General features: G+C 41.0%; 1 protein-coding gene across 1 annotated transcript in view; it reads left to right on the top strand.

Moving 5' to 3' along the window:
• Positions 1-16,282, top strand: part of MYL10 (myosin light chain 10) — a 50,967-nt gene that overhangs the window by 6,642 nt on the left and 28,043 nt on the right. Inside the window, exon 2 of the mRNA XM_027791124.2 lies at positions 11,243-11,423. The gene's annotated coding sequence lies outside the window, so the exon portion shown is untranslated. The remainder of the gene's footprint in view (positions 1-11,242; positions 11,424-16,282) is intronic.

Raw genomic sequence — 16,282 nt, 5'->3', positions numbered from 1 at the left:
AATGAATGCAGGAATTGGTGTGAGAGGGCTGGAAATGTAAGATTTAAAGTGTATCTGTTACATGTGCTCCAGCAGAGAAAAGCTCCTACTTTTTTACCCTTGGAATTTCTGTTGGTTTTAATAGCGTGATGCCCTAATGACAAACACCACACAGACTCTGGGGTATGTTCTCAACTTAATCCATGGGGATACAAATCTGTAATACTCATTAATGCCAAGGAGCGTTAGGACAAACATAAATCTTTGCTCACTAAGATGTGAATCTAGACTGATGTACACCATGCAACATCAGCTGCTGACTGAAGAAAAAGAGCAATTCCAGCACCTAGAAAGTCTACTTGAGTGCTCCTAGACTAAACAATCAATCCAGCCAAAAAAATCAGGGATGAAATTTCTACTCCACACTTTGGTTCAAAAACACCAGCTGTGATAGAGAAAGATGCATACCCAATGGGCAGTCTCTGTATCTCACAGGAAGTCCATAAAATCCCTGTGAATCCCCAGTCGGCTAGACAAACTCTAGTTCCACCAGAAACCTTGAAAAATAGATAAGCAATGCATTTCTTGAGTAAATCTTCAGTGCCATACAGCTAGGGAAAACATCACACTATGCATATACATAAAGAGAAATTTTGATGCCAAGAAATTGGAACTACTTTATAACAGACTTCTGATTTGTGATTTCTTTGGCACTGAGCCTAACAAAAAATCACTGTGATTTCCAACTACAAATATTTTTGGAACCACCAGACTTGCTCCCATGTGTATGTTAAATGAAATGAATGTTCAAAACCCATAATAAAACTCCAGAGGGAAGACTATTAGTCAGAATATTAACATTAATCTTAGGAAGTCACTAGGAACCATTCAAGCTATAATAATAAATTGCAATAAAGAAGGAATATAAGGGCTTTTTTTCTGTCTGTCCAGTAAGCAGGTGTTACTGTGAACACTGTAATCTGCACAGCACAGAAGTGAAGCGGTTGCCCTTAAATTTTCCAGTTGCGTAAAATAAATAAATGACACTACCATAATATGTATAACAATCCCTCTTACACTGGCTTAAGTGTAGTTTAGGGAATAGTGCAGATACTGAGATAACGTAATGCAGCTATCCAAGACAAGGCTGGAAAGTTTTCAAAAGCGATCCTTCTATCAACAGCTTCAGAGTCAAAAGCAGGAGTCTGAGTTCACTCCAGACTCATGGTAAGAGCTGTTGCCAGGCCACTTGCTTGTGAACTGGGTCCCTGGTCATTCAGCCTGGGAAGCCAAAGATGTCAGGACACGATGCTCTTGTGTCATTCCTGTACTAGAGCAAGTGGCTGAGCTGCACTGTTCTGACCTCCACCTCCACTGAACTTTGCTTTTTATTTGATTTGGATGCAGACTTAGGTATCTAAAATGGTAGCAATCAACACCATCAACAGTGGCGTGATTTTCAAAACTAATGATCATTTCCAAAAGCAACTTCCTTTGACTAGCAGCAGTGACTCAGGACTGCTCAGCACCGTCATCTAGACAATGTGGGTATATTCAGTCTTAAATTACTGAGTTAAATGCCTTGACCACAGTCTCTAACACTGAAATAAAACTGCATACAATATTTGCTTGTAAATTTTACTAAGAGGCATGATCAGGAGGTGAATCAAATCAAACCAAACTTGCCCTTTTATCTTGATTGGATTTTTTGGAAATCTGGTGTTCTGAAGTTTAAGTGGTACAGAAAAAGTTTCTCATCATTAGAAAGATAGGCTGGACCACAACTATCACACAATTCTGCTGGCGATGTCATAGTGTTTTCACAAATAGGTGGGAAATAAGGTGTACAGGAATTTCTTAATTGAGCAAAAGGTCACTTTCCAGTTCAAGCACTGACTCCCAATGGTGAATATATTTCTGTTGACATGGAGAAGTAATTTTTCACACCTGGCTGTTTTGTGGTGTTCACTGTATTTTTGATACAACTCAGATTCCAGGAAGTCTGGGAACTCACACAGCAAAGCCTGTTCTGCAGAGATCTGTAGCTCAGTGGCAACAATAAGGAGTTGGAAGCTAATCCGTGTTGAACAGTATCATTGAATCTTTTGGGATTCACTCAGAGCTTGTTAGGAAACAGAGAGGTTATAGCTCAGATCCTGAAATGCAAAGCATCAAGACACCTCAAGGAAATTTTTTGATCACATGTACAACGCAATTCACAAAGAACTTCCTAAACATGGAGTGGCTTTAGTGTGTTTAGTGCGTCCCTATGATGAATTTTCTGTGCGCAGCCTCACAGAATAGCAGAACTGTCCTTCCAGGTATGAAGAGTGTTCTATTAATAGTCTATTAAGTACTAGGAGCAAATGAAAAACACTTCAGATGACTCTTGAAAAATGAATCAGTATCTGCTCTGAAATTGGACCCCAAGTATGGAAACATAAAATGAGATGTGTCTGTGAGAGATTATTTTGGGGCCATATGGTTTCTTACTCTGCTCCACCCTCCTTTTCAGGAAACTAACATGTCCCAGCACCCTCTATTCATTATTCATTTGAGATTAATATGGACATGTTTTGTAAGAACACTTTGTTGGGCTACTAGGAATTTTGTTCTCACATAACAGACCACTGCTCCGGTCATGTCTCCGGACCTATCTTTGTGGAAAACACTTATGCAGGGAGAAGCTCTTATGCACCAATTCTTGTCTTCATCCTGCAAATAAGTTGCTGGTTTTTCTCTTCACCACTCTGCTGTTATCTCTCATCTATCCCAGTTGACACATGTCTCCTGCTGACTTCTGGTGGGGTGAGCCTGTGATTTGTTCCCAGCAAACACATGTGCACAGTTTCCACCACTGTGTGGTCTCACGTTATGAACTTACCTGTGGGTGTTTACTTTGGTGGCATGACTTGGTATTTTCTAGCACTGTATCTTTTTTCTCCTTCCTTGATATTTTTTTTCCCCTCAGCCACGATAACTCTTCATCAGAAACTGCTGCATTTGTGCTTTGATCATATAGAACGTACCGTATAGCCTCGGGTAACACAGTGCTGCTTAATACAGATGAAATAGCTACAAACCCTCTTAGAAGTAGGGTTTAAAAAGGGATACCAGTGAAATCAGATCCCTCTAGCTGGACAGCAGTCTGATAGGAGAACCGGGGCTGTTGTGGTATTTGGCAGCCAGACAGTCTTTATTGTTATTAGATGAAACAAAGCCTGTGATCTTTAGTCCTTGACCTTAACTGCAGCAGCACACTTTTAATCAGACCTTAATTTAACACCTAACATGGTCACAGAAAGGATCAGACATGGGCTGCTGATTTAATTACATATAGCTGATATCATCCAAACCAATTTAACCTCATTGCTGTGTGTTGGGCACTGGATGGGAATCGCCCTTTAGACACAGAGCAAAACAACTTCCAACAGAAAAAAACAGCAACATACCAGGCAAAGTTTTGTGCATTCATTTTTAAAAAAGAAGTAACTACTCTTTTGGATACTTTGCAGATGATGTTACAACATTTTCAGGAAGTATTGGAATCAGCATGGTTTCTCAGTCTGTTTGCCCTTTACGCTTTCATTCTGACATTTTAAAGTATTTCTAATTTTTAGAGATTAAGCATCTTGCTGGTGGGATTCTCCCATCCACATTCATTGAATTTGTTGCTGTGTTGTGGCATCTGATGACTGAACTGTGTAACTGGGTAAAAAGTAATATTTATGTGTTTCATGATAAGATTTTCACATTTTGCTGCTGTTTACTTTGTGCGCAGTTCCTCACAAACTGACACAATATTTATTTTTGACATTTAAATATGAACAGTCATATTTTTACATGTTTTGACACAAAATTTGCTCTCTTTCTGAATTAGTCTGGAAATCTGAAAACATTCAAAGTCTTCCTTCAGAAACAGGATTGTTTTGATTAATCACATTTCACTCTTTTTTTTTTTTCACCAAAACCACCATCCGCAACCCAAATCCCCAACAAGCATTGTAAATATTCTGCATTTTTTTAGTGAAATCACAACTTTTCCATGAAATCCCAGTTAAATGCAAAGGGATTGTTGTGAACATCATAGGTTTACTTGAAAGAGATTGCCTCGAGTTTGCTAGAGGTAGATGTCTCTAGCAGAGCACTTAAGCAAAAATACTAATGAATAAAAGTAACATAAAATATTAACAAGCAGCAAGAGCTTGGTCTCTGGGACTTAGAAGACAGATTCTACTGTCAGTGTTTGTCACTGGCTCGCTGAGAACTTGGGCAGGTCATGTTGCCTCTACAGATGAACTCTGATTGCTCTAACTAAAGTGGTTTGAGACATTAATATTCTGCATTGTCTGCTCTACCTGTCTGCAAGAGGTTATGTGCCTCGCGGCAGGGATGGCAGAACAGGACACGTGCCAGCACATTAGCCAGTCATGTTCACAGTATGGCATGCTAGCCCGCATTACCGATCAAGGTGGATTTGCACTGAGACACTGGGCAGTAACATGCAGGCACTGGGATATAAGCTTTGTATAACCATTGTGCACCTGTAAAGGTGAATACGGATTACCTACCACTCTCAGTAGGAAGCTTCTTCCACTCTGCACAGACGTAAATGACTTTACAAGCTGTAAGAATCAAGCCTGAAGGTTTTAGGTTGAAACAAATTTTAAAGCAAAATGAATCCAAAACCTCCATGTGAAGTTCTGAATAAAATCTGTATTTTCTTTTGTTGCAGACAAAAGACAGACCTTGCCCATGTAAATGCTTTTGCAGTTTAAAGGCCAGATGACTGAAAATCTCTGTTGCTTTCAGTGCAGAGGCTGTTCAATGTGAATTGAAACCGGACTGGCTAGTATGCATGGTTTCCCAAAGTGCAAACTTTGGAAGTGGAGTAGGCTGTTGTATGTTTAGTTCTCATTTTGAGTTTCTACATGATGACTGCTGTGTATTTACATTCTGGCTTACTTTGCACAGACTTTCTGTTGTAGACTTCTTACACTGACTGAGATTTGACTGAGACAAAAGAAAGGCTTGCAGTGTTACAACTATGGTGGTACAAGGTTTAATCTCTAGCTGACACTATTTATACAAAATCAATACAAACAGCTTGCCACTGGAACTGGAAAGAGAATTTCCATGATGGGCTCATGCTTTTTTTTAGTATTTCAGTTTATCTTGTGCCATTCTTTTGTATAGGTAATTCTTTCTGTTAGAGGGTCTGCTGAAATTTTCCCAGGCCTGGCTGGAGGATTGGTATTGCTTTAAAACCTGAATAAACAGTTACACGCCTTGGTAGCTTCAGACCCAGTAGCCAGAACAAATGACATTTTGCATTAATGTTTCCAAATGAATGGCTCTGTAACCACTGTAGAATCACGATAGTAGAATACTGTTAAGGCTTTTCTTGAAGAACTCTGAAATGCCCTTCTTTCACTACCCCTGATTTTTTCTAAGTTAATGCAGTTAGCTCAAAGCCCAGTATGATTTCACATACCCCTGTGAGTTATGTTTTGACTTGGGGTTTGGACTTTTTTGTGATTGAATGTTTTTACACAGCTCTTTCTGACCTCATGCTAGGGCAATCACTCTGTTGATTTGAAGGAATGTAGATGGGTCTGCAAAAATGTCAGGGTCTCCCATTAAGATGTTTCTTTCACCTCAGCAGGAGTACTCAGCATTACTGTGATGTTGTTACTGAGATGCCCTGTAGTAAGTAATACAGCACTAGAGCACAATTGCTCTGATGTATTCCAGCAACATGGTGTTAATGTGCTATTGCTTCTCTGTATTTCAGCACCAAGGCATCACTTCTTTGGATTACAATAACACAGGCAAGTGGACTTCTGTTTTAAGAAAACAGAGTAAATCAGTCTATGCTGTGGTGTTCTGCACTAGGACAGTGGGATACAGTCAGCACTTTTCACATTGTGCCTGAATGCAAGACATGCTCTCAAAAGGCTTCCGAGTCCTGCAAAGCCTTCTTCATATGCTTACCTTCACTCAATCCAAGGTTCAGTGGAAGTCAGTGGCACACTGTTTTGTTGCTTCTGGGTAGATTTGGATCAAGCTGGGTTGGTACTCTGTTTGAAAGGGGCCCCTCTTTCACCATGTCTAAATGTGTTTACAGTACCAGAGTACAGTGTACATGGTAACTCATATAATATGTTTTGACTAAATTTTTCTCTTTGTTATGCTGGTATTTGTCTGTACCATCTAATGAGTATTTGCTCTACAAAGGCATTCAGCACCTGAAAGCGCAATTATAGTTTTGAGAAAGCTCTTGTCTTAAGAGATTCTCTTTATGAGTAGGTATTTGTTATGCTGAGGATTGAACTCTTGCAAAGAAAGTAGTTTGAGCTTTCTTGATAAAGGAAGACAACACACCTTATTCATAGTTCTCCTGATTCTTTTGTGATTCTTATCATGCTTGGTGTTCTTCCTAAGCCTAGAGTCCCTGAAGCTAGATGATTAGAGAATCTTAGTTTGTGTGAAAATCAAAATAGGAATTTTTGAGCTTTCATTATTGTAGAGAAAAGCTTGGAAATAAATTCATATGGAAAGCAAATACCAGAACACTAAAAACAGAAACCCAAAGTCATAAGCTAAATTGATGCAATATTGTGGCATAGGGAATAATTTAGTCCCATGTTCTCACTGGGAATTGCTGATTATTAAGCAAAATAAAAATAATTTTCATTTTATTGCCTTAAGGATACTTAATTGAAGATCAAAAGCTTTTGTTTATAAGATTCATTTCGATGTCACAAATATCACATTCTATATGAAAACAGAGTAAGTTTACCTCAGGAGTGAATTTGATACAAAATTAAACATTAGCCTTATTCAGAGGTACCTGTATATCCATGTGGGTGTATGAGTGTGAGTTTGTGTCTGTGTCTTCTTATTTTAGGTCAATATTGGTATTTTCACACCTGATTCATGATTTTTGAATGCCTGAGCTTGGCAGCACTGAACATCTGCCCTGGTTGTGGGTACTAATGTTCTTTGAAATTCTAACTTAAATTTAAAATTTCTGCCATTAAAACAAGAATAATCCTAGACCAGACAAGCCACTTGCCAAATGCTGAGCTATAAATTACAGCCATTTCTTTTTATTACACTGTTATACACTAAAAAAATAAACCCCAAACACTTAAACCCACAAATCTAATTACACCAAATGTGCTCTTCATCCAAAGCCGTGCTGCTGAGCTTAGCCTCAGCTCCAAGTAGACTGCATGGTTTAGCTGCAAACTAAACTTCTGGAAAAACAGAAGCTGAAATAGTAACACAACAGTAAGTCTGTATTAGCCCTTTAGGGAAACATCTAAATAAGCAATAAAATTAATGAAATACTATTTATAGACACTGTGTCATAAATGTATTATGTATAAATAGAAGCAAAGCAGGTTAGCCATGGTAAACTGACACAGCTCTACTCAAAGCTCTGCAAGGTCCTGCACCTGGCTTGGGACAACCCCCGGTATCAATGCGGGGTGGGTATGAAGGGATTGAGAGCAGCCCCGTGAAGAACCTGTGGGTACCAGTGGATGAAAAGCTGGCCGTGAGCTGGCAATGTGCGCTCACAGCCCAGCAAGCCAGCCGTGCCCTGGGCTGCATCACCAGCAGCGTGGCCAGCAGGGCAAGGGAGGGGATGTGCCCCTCTGCTCCGCTCCGGTGAGACCCCACCTGTAGAACTGCGTCCAGCTCTGGGGTCCTCAGCACAGAAGGGACATGGACCTGTTGGAGTGGCTCCAGAGGAGGCCACAAAAATGATCAGAGGCTGGAACACCTCTCCTGTGAGGAAAGGCTGAGAGTTGGGGTTGTTCTGCCTGGAGAAGAGAAGGCTCTGGGGAGACCTTACGGTGGCCTGTCAGTACTGAAAGGGGGCTTATGAGAAAGATGGGGACAATTTTTTAGCAGGGTCTGTTGTGATAGTGCAAGGGGTAATGGTTTTAAACTAAAAGAGGGTAGATTTAGACTAGATATAAGGAATACATTTTTTACAATGAGGGTGCTGTAACACTGGCACAGGTTGCCCAGAGAGGTGGGAGATGCCCCATCCCTGGAAACATTCAAGGTTAGGTTGGACAGGGCTCTGAGCAGCCTGACCTGCTGGAGATGTCCCTGCTCATTGCAGGCGGGTTGGACTGGATGGCCTGTAAAGATCTCTTCCAATGCCAACCATTCTTTGATTCTCTGATTCTACTAATTGCAAAGGTGATTTTCACTAACAATGGATCTGGCCCAGCCTTTTCCAGTATTGCTGTCACTGCTGTGTAGGAAGGAACATGAGGAAAAGACATGCCTGCGAAGTATTGCAGGGGTTCTCTCACCTTCAGACATCTGGAACATCCTGTCACCTCTGAGGCCTCAGGTTTTGTGTTGTGGTTTAACCCTGGCCAGCGCTTGCTCACACCCCCCACAGTGGGATGGGGGAGAAGATCAGAAGAGCAGAAGTGAGAAAACTCATGGATTGATTTAAATACAGTTTAATGGGTAAAGCAAAAGCATGCATGCAAGCAAAACAAACCAAGGAATTCATTCACCACCTCCCATCAGCAGGCAGGGGTTCAGCCATCCCCAGGAAAGCCGGGCTCCATCACATGTAACAGTGACTTGGGAAGACAAATGCCATAATGCCAAAAGTCCCCCACCTCATTTTTCTTCCCCCAGCTTATATATGCACATCACGACATCATATGGTATGGAATATCCCCCTTGACTAGTTTGGGTCGGCTGTCCTGGCTGTGTCCCTGCCCTATTTCTTGTGCCCCTCCAGCCTTCTCACTGGCAGGGCCTGAGAAGCTGAGAAGTCCTTGGCTTAGTATAAACATTACCTAGCAACAACTGAAAACATCAGTGTGTTATCAACATTGTTCTCACACCAAATCTAAAACACAGCACTGCACCAGCTACTATGAACAAAACTAACTCTGTCCCAGGTGAAACCAGGACACTTGGTCAGCAATACCTGGGTGTGAGCATCATTACACCAAAGCAGAATCAGACTAGCTAATGTTTAGCAAACCCCTTCAAATTCCATATCTTCTCTGGACAACCTTCTGCTTGTTTATCTTTCCAGACAGAAATTCTTCCTAGTCCAGAATTTACAATCTCCCATGTTGCAATTTGAGCCTATTACTTCTTATCTGTCATCAATAATCCCTATGGAATGAGAGATAACCATCTGTTCTGTACGTCAGAGCATTGTTGCAGAGTTTTCTCCCAATTTCTTTTGATTTTTTCTTGCTAGTTATGTTTCTAGACTAGCTCCCTTCAGGGACCTCACCCATTCCCAGTAGAACTGCAGATTGACTTCATAGCTAATAAAGACACTCTTCCCATTTATACCTTCTGAAATAGTCTTACACTGCTTGGGTATCATTGGTGCAAATAAGTGACATTGGCCAGGACCAGTGACTTGGATGTACATTTATGAACACAGAAAGGAAACGTCCCTATTCACATCAAGAGCTCCCACAAACCTCAGAGTAGGGTTGTTCTATCAGATCCGTGTCAGATTTTGAATAAAGCTGAACAGGGTTATTTCTACAGAACATTTCCTGATATCAAAACACCTTTTGACATTGTTGCTAATAGAGGCTTCTGAGAAGGCAGCTCATGATGTCAGCTGGTAGGTGGTCTCAGGGATCTTTACAGGTGATCTCCTGTATATGCTTAGCCTGGTTAAAGAGAAAAAACATTGTCAGAGCAGTGATCTGGAGCAGGTTTTCTAAAATGTTGAGTAGTTAGTCTGTGTAAATATTTGATGCCTTCTAAGCAATGTCGACCATTTCTGTTCAGAACCGCACCTGAAAACATGCTTTCACCAGAACACACACATGGGCCCTGCAAAAGCCACGGATCAGCCACAAGACTTATACCTCATGTAAGACAATGAGTTCTTTGCCTTTATCACTGCTTGAAGACAGAGAGAAGAGAATTTCACTTTTGTAGCACAGGAGGGTGAAGCTGTGCATATTCGCATGCATTTTTGCATTTTCCTGTTGTGTCCCTACATTTTGAAAAGCTTAGCCCAGGACGTTACCTAAGAAAATCAATTGCTATTGAATTTGTACTTAACGTGTGAATCCTATTACAGGAGGCTTTTTAGAGATGGTCATTTCAATGCATTTCCTTGTTTTGGTTCATGGCATTAGGCAGGAGTTGTGCCTTGTCTACTGACTATTGACCTGGTGTAGCCACAGGGTTAGTTTGCAAGACAAAAAAAAAGGTGGAGGCATTAATTGTTCATTACAAAGGGCAAAAAATTGTAACTGATTACAGCACAGTGCTGCTGCTAATGCATTTGAAACCTCCCTCTACCTCACCAAACCATATGGGGGTTTAAAATGTAAATACAATTTGTAATTGAGAGCAGCATTTTATTACTTGCTTTTAAGAGGCACAGGACGCCTGTAACCCTCAATATGAAATTTCCGTTGGCTAGAAATAAATTCAGCTCCATGTTTTGTTTTTATTCCCGCTGCGACACCCGCACAAGAAAGGTAATGGCTAGTCTGCAAGCTTTCACTCTCTCACTCAACACTGAGGGGAGAAGTGGCTGGGAGCTGTGGTTTTCAGTCACACTACTGGCTTCCTCACATTGCACACTGGAGGCAAAAGCAAACATGCTGTAGAATAAATCCTCAGAGATGCTGTGAGCTGCTGAGCTACCACAGCCTGGGCAGGAGTCAATGAGAACTGCAGGCTCTCAGCCCTTTCCTGAATTTTGCTCTCATTTTCAGTAGTATGCTGCCTAAAAGCAGCTTTTACTGTTGATTGTAGTTATTTATTTATCAGCCTTGCAATAGCACTTGGAAGGTGTGGTTGTGGGCTCAGATTCTGTTCTATTAGGTGCTGTACAACTACAGAAAAAGTAGCAGTTGCTGCCACAGCAAGCTGCAAATGTATGTGTAGGACAAGTGACAAGAAAAATATCCAGAAAAAGGAGTGTGGGACATTTTTGCTGCTTCTGTGATAAGGGAGATGTAGCAAGGATATATGATTTATAGTTTGATCCTTTAGGGAACCAAATACTCGGGCTGTATTTGACTTAAAGAGTAACTCCTGAATGTAACCGTAACAGGGTTCCACTTAAAACTTTCAAGATTTTAGCTGGTATGGGAATGCAAAGTTCCTATATGGAAATGGAGGCCTTAAGAGTGCCACCACCAAAGAAGTGACTCATGGGTACCTCTGTCAGCATGAAAATAATAACCCCACCCTTCCTGTCTTCTTTCTCTTCCTTTTCTGTCAGCTCTTGACGTGGGAAGCAGAGTTAGAAGAGATCCTCATAAACAGCACAATAATCCTGCCTTGCAGTCCTTGCAGGACATCAGTAGGGAAAGAAGGAAGTAACTCACATTTTGGCTGGAAGGACTAGTGATCTCCACCTGTGCCGAATAGAAAATGACAGAGAAAGACCTCCAGATTTTAAGGTAAACCACTACACCAACTCACTTGCTGGTCACTCACCAGCAAAACGGGACAGTTCAGGTCAAAGTGGACAGCTCCAGGAGAACTGTAGGGGAAGGGTTACAAAACTATCCAACCATGGGTGTTCCTGGGCTGAACCTCTGCTAGAATTATCAGAGCTTATTTTTCAAGAAGATAAATCCTGTCCCACAATTCTAGTAAAAATGGAGAAATAATAAAAATAAAACTGAAAGTGAAATAAGTGCTCCTTTGAATGGACTAGACTGGGATATTTGCCTTCAGTGCAAGTTTGGAGACATTTTTAGGTGCCCAGCGCCTCACAGGTTTTAGCTTATCGTATACTTCTTCACTGAGGAATCAATAAAGTATTAACTGAAGACTTGAAATAAAGGCAACCATGCCAGTGCCTGCCACTTTAGTGAACAGAAACTCATTCTGCTACTTCAAGACTTCTCGGCTGAATTAACGTGTAGGACATAATAATAGCCATGCTGAGAAGTGAAATATTCCCTCTCTCATTAGAAACCACTTCTGTTCTTGTTGAGCTGTATCCTCCTACCTTCATCTGCTCTGGGTTCTATCCAACATTATTTACAATAATTGTATCCACCTTCGCTGTTGGATTTCTCAAAGAAATTGTGGCTAAGAGGGATGAAAGACGTCTACACACTCAGTGGCTTTTTCGACAAACAAATCAGGAAGTCAAGCATGGTTTACAATGAGAAAGAGCTACTTGAAGAGCTCTGGGGTGGGGTTTTTTGCCTCTTAACATTGCAGGACACCTAGGCGTCCTATCTTACACATAAGAAGCTTAAAATTGTACATTCTGTCAAGTAGATAGGTGAGTTGATTTAAAACCCCCCTGAATATCCAAGAGGTCCTACTGAAATCTGAGGATACATAACATGCTTCTTGACCTAAAGGCTGGAATAGGGTCAGGAGTAATCTACCCATAATTTGTCTTCAGGCAGTCCTTATCTTCCAAGGTCTGGCAGCTTACTGGTAAGAAGCAGGCAAACTGTCCAGGACAAAGCTGCAAGTGTGGAGTGATGACTGGATTTGTAAAGTTACTTCTCTCTGCACCTCTATTAGCCTTGAATTTTTGTGTTTCCTTATACAAAATAATAATAAATACTAAAAGTGAAATACAGAATGATGTGCAGCTGATGCCTCCTTGCACATTAACTGTTTTCATGTCACACTGACAAATACCAAAATGCAAATGACCTTTCTTCACTAACTCACATTTATCTACATAAATTTCTGCACAGTGCACAACTACAATGGCTAAAGGAGTGAAGAGGACTGGTCATATATAAACACATTAAACAACAGATGAAAATAGGGTCTAAACAGACTGTACATTTACCTGCCTCACTGAAGTATGCACTCAGTAGGCAGAAGAGTGATTTAATGAGCTTGATGAAAATTGGATTTTCTTCTGCCTGGTGTCTGTAAGAAAAAACTTAGGCTAGGAGTTCACAGCAGAATCTTTCCTGAGAGACTGTTTTCTTCTGTGCTTTCTATGACTGATACATACATGTGATCTCTGAACTCTGAATGGCATCCTCAGGTCTGAAAGTGAACACTGAGAATTTCCTGGGTTATTATGCATTTTCCCTTCTAATACAGCAGGAGTTCAATGTCTGCCAGTGGTGAGGGAGCATTACTCACTCCCTATAAAGCAATTAAAAATACAAAAGAGTGGCTATTCCTTAATTCCATCTTCTAAGGAGCTTTCTCAGTTTTTGGCTTGCTGTAGAAAGCCATGGTAGCCCTACCTCTGCAATCACTACTATTACCTATATGCCATTTTTTTGCCGAAGTTAGGCTGATGGTTGACTGGGAGCCACAGTGATTAATGATAAGCATCTTCCAGTTTATATTCCCAATACTTTTCCTTTCCCAATGGACTTTTTCCTCCCTGTATTGCTCTGTACTTTTTCAATGAGGTGGTACATGATGTCCACCCATAATTACGCTGGGCAGTGTCACAGAAGTGCCTGACCCAAGTTCATTTTGAGGATAGATTGTATGCTTAGTTTCACCCCTTTGTGGGAAGCTGGCTTGAGTGCACACTACAGCTGCCTGAGTTTCAGTGGAAAAGATGAGCCAAGAGCAGTTCTCTCCTGTGTTTGTTTTCTTCAACAGGGAGCAGCTTTCATGCTTGCAGAGGGTACAACCCCCAGCCTGTAGAGCAGTATCACCACATACACACTATGACCTGCAACTAACTAGCAAAGGAGGTACCATGAGCAGTTCGCTGGTTTTCCTTTCAGGAGAGATTTTGGCTTTTAGAAGCCTTTGTCTTGACTTCTGATTGAAAGGTGCAATGTGGGTCAAATTTGTTTCTTACACAAGTTCAACTCTCTGTGCATCCAGAGTGTTTCAGTTTTGTTTGTAGTCATGGTTTGATATCTGACTTTGTGCTTTAGGGAGTCTCTCTGTGTGGCCAGGATGTTGGGTTCATAGCCCAGTTCTCTTTCATATCTTTTTAAACCAAAAAGCTCAGGTTAAAGATATTTCCTTCACAGACAAGGGAGGAAGACTAGTATCTCACAGAGTGATTCAGCCCACCTGAGATGCAATTCTTACAATTTATTATTATTTTTCAAACCTTGTGTCCTCTAAGATGTTACTTTTAGGGTGCTGACTCATGATTTTGGGGTACTTGTATGGAGTATATTGGAATATGACAATATCTCTGAACGTGGCATTTGCATTTCCTGCTGTTTGAGTGACTGTACTGTCTGTTTTCAAACTACCATGGGATTTTGTGTTGCATTTCTGAGTACACTGAGGTTGGCTTGCATGCATACATAACTAATGTCTGTGTTTTGAAGTGCCAGTAATGTAAAATGGGTTAGCTAGCTAACTGTGTCGAACAGCAGGTCGAGACATGTCACAACAGCATAATTCATCCAACAGAATGAGGATAGCTTTGGGGGGTCCTAAATTAAAAGAACTTGGATTAATCTCAGCTGAAAGTAAAGATTACCACAGATGGCAACAACAGGAGCAAAGATATTCAGACATAGCTTAGGGTCCTGTAAGGTTCTATCCACAATCACCAAAATATTTAGGAACCAAGTCGCAAGTGCGTTGGTCTGAGGATTCAGTTTGCTTAATCATCCTTGTGAATGTGTCTGCTTGCTTTCAAAAGATTGATACGTGAGGTGCTCAGCTTGTCCCACAGATGCTCACTGTCTGGCCAGCCTGGGTCCCACCCTGACTCGCTGTGCTGGCAGGGTGCTCTGTCACCCACTGTCATACTGAGCCTCCCCTGTCAGTCCAGCCCACACTCCTGCACATTCCACGTACAGCTCCTGGACTTCCAGCATTATGGACTAAATGGTCTTCAAAGGTGCCTTCCAAGCCAAACCATTTTATGATTCTATGAATCTACAAAGAAAAATTATATTGGGCCAGATCCTGTCCTCAGCTACATGGTGGTCAATCCCAGATAATCCCACTCATTCTAAGAGGTGACAATGGATTTATGATATTGTTTGTGAGGACAGAATATGGCACCTTTCTTAGGTGCTGTGCTCCTTTTCATACTTTTAAGCCAAGTTTATGAATATGGGTTGTTTCTTCGGTACAAACAAGAGGGTTTGTTACTATGCCATGTGATGATTCTCTCATAATGATTTTTTAGGAAAGTGCCAAAGGATTTAATTAGGAACTTGTGACATTTACAAATTGTTGCTAAATGCCTTTGTGGTTCCCAGCTTTTACAGCTACTGTGCTGGTGGAATATGGCCCTATTACCATGTCCTACATTCAACATCTGCAAAGCAATGCCAAGCTACTACACTCATAATTTTCACAGTGACTATTTCAGCTGGTCTTTTCACTGCACTTAAATTCTGGAATTATCCCTCATTTAGCAGTCGTTTTGCTAGTGCTGTTATGAACAGTATAGCCTAAAATCTGTGCTGTACTCTGAGGTAGTATTCCTGCCTATCTTCTCTTGTGTGCATTGTAACCTGCAATGGAACTTTAGTGCCTCCAAACCTCAGTATGATGTGATCCAACATACTCTGGGATTCATCTGCAATTAAACCACAAATACGTGGCATGAATTTAGCCACTGGGTCAATATTCAGATATTCTTTTCTGTAAAAAAATTGACTTCTTTCTATGCTGGGTTCTTGACAGAGGAGACAGAACCTTATATTTATCACATCCTGGTATAGCTAGATTTTAGGTGAAGAATTCCAGTTGTTTATCCTGAAATTTTAGGAGGCTCCATGCCATACATATTCCTAACATTTTCAGAAACTCTGCATGTATGTGTGTACAGACAGACATTAGAAATGCATCAGATTAATTTAGAACAGTAGATTTTATCCTAACAGAAAAAGGCATAAATAGACCTCATCAAAAGCTAAATGAAAGACAGAAACATTCAGACAAAATTTCTGACAGTGAGAACCATTTCTCAAGTGGTGAGCTTGTCCCTCCATTCTTCAAAAGTTTTAAGTGAATATAGCCTGTCTTTCTGTGAAGATACTTGGCCAAAATGTTAGCAAATGTCTAAACCTCACCTGCTTTCCTAGAGCTCTCCAGCTTTGCTCTGGCCTCTCTCAGTTCCTGACTTCGGCTTTGTTAAACCCTAACTTCTCAGCAGGGTATCTTGCTGCCAGAAAAAACAGGCATTGTAGGTAGAAACTAATTACTTTCTCATCAAATCCTATCTTGCAGCAAAAAGCTTGTGGTCTGTCCCACTGCTTCCAGTGCCTTCAAATCATTCAAGGACAGATGACACCTCTTGTGTGTCCTGCAGTCCAAGGTGGCTGTGGAGGATATGCTAAACTGCAGATGTGACAAAGTGTGGAACAAGGGGAACAAGTCTATG

The sequence above is a fragment of the Falco peregrinus genome, chromosome 2 (assembly GCF_023634155.1).
Source record: "Falco peregrinus isolate bFalPer1 chromosome 2, bFalPer1.pri, whole genome shotgun sequence".
Classification (NCBI taxonomy): Eukaryota; Metazoa; Chordata; class Aves; order Falconiformes; family Falconidae; genus Falco; species Falco peregrinus.
Note: the sequence above shows the minus strand (reverse complement) of the source record. Positions and strands in the feature narration are given on the sequence as shown.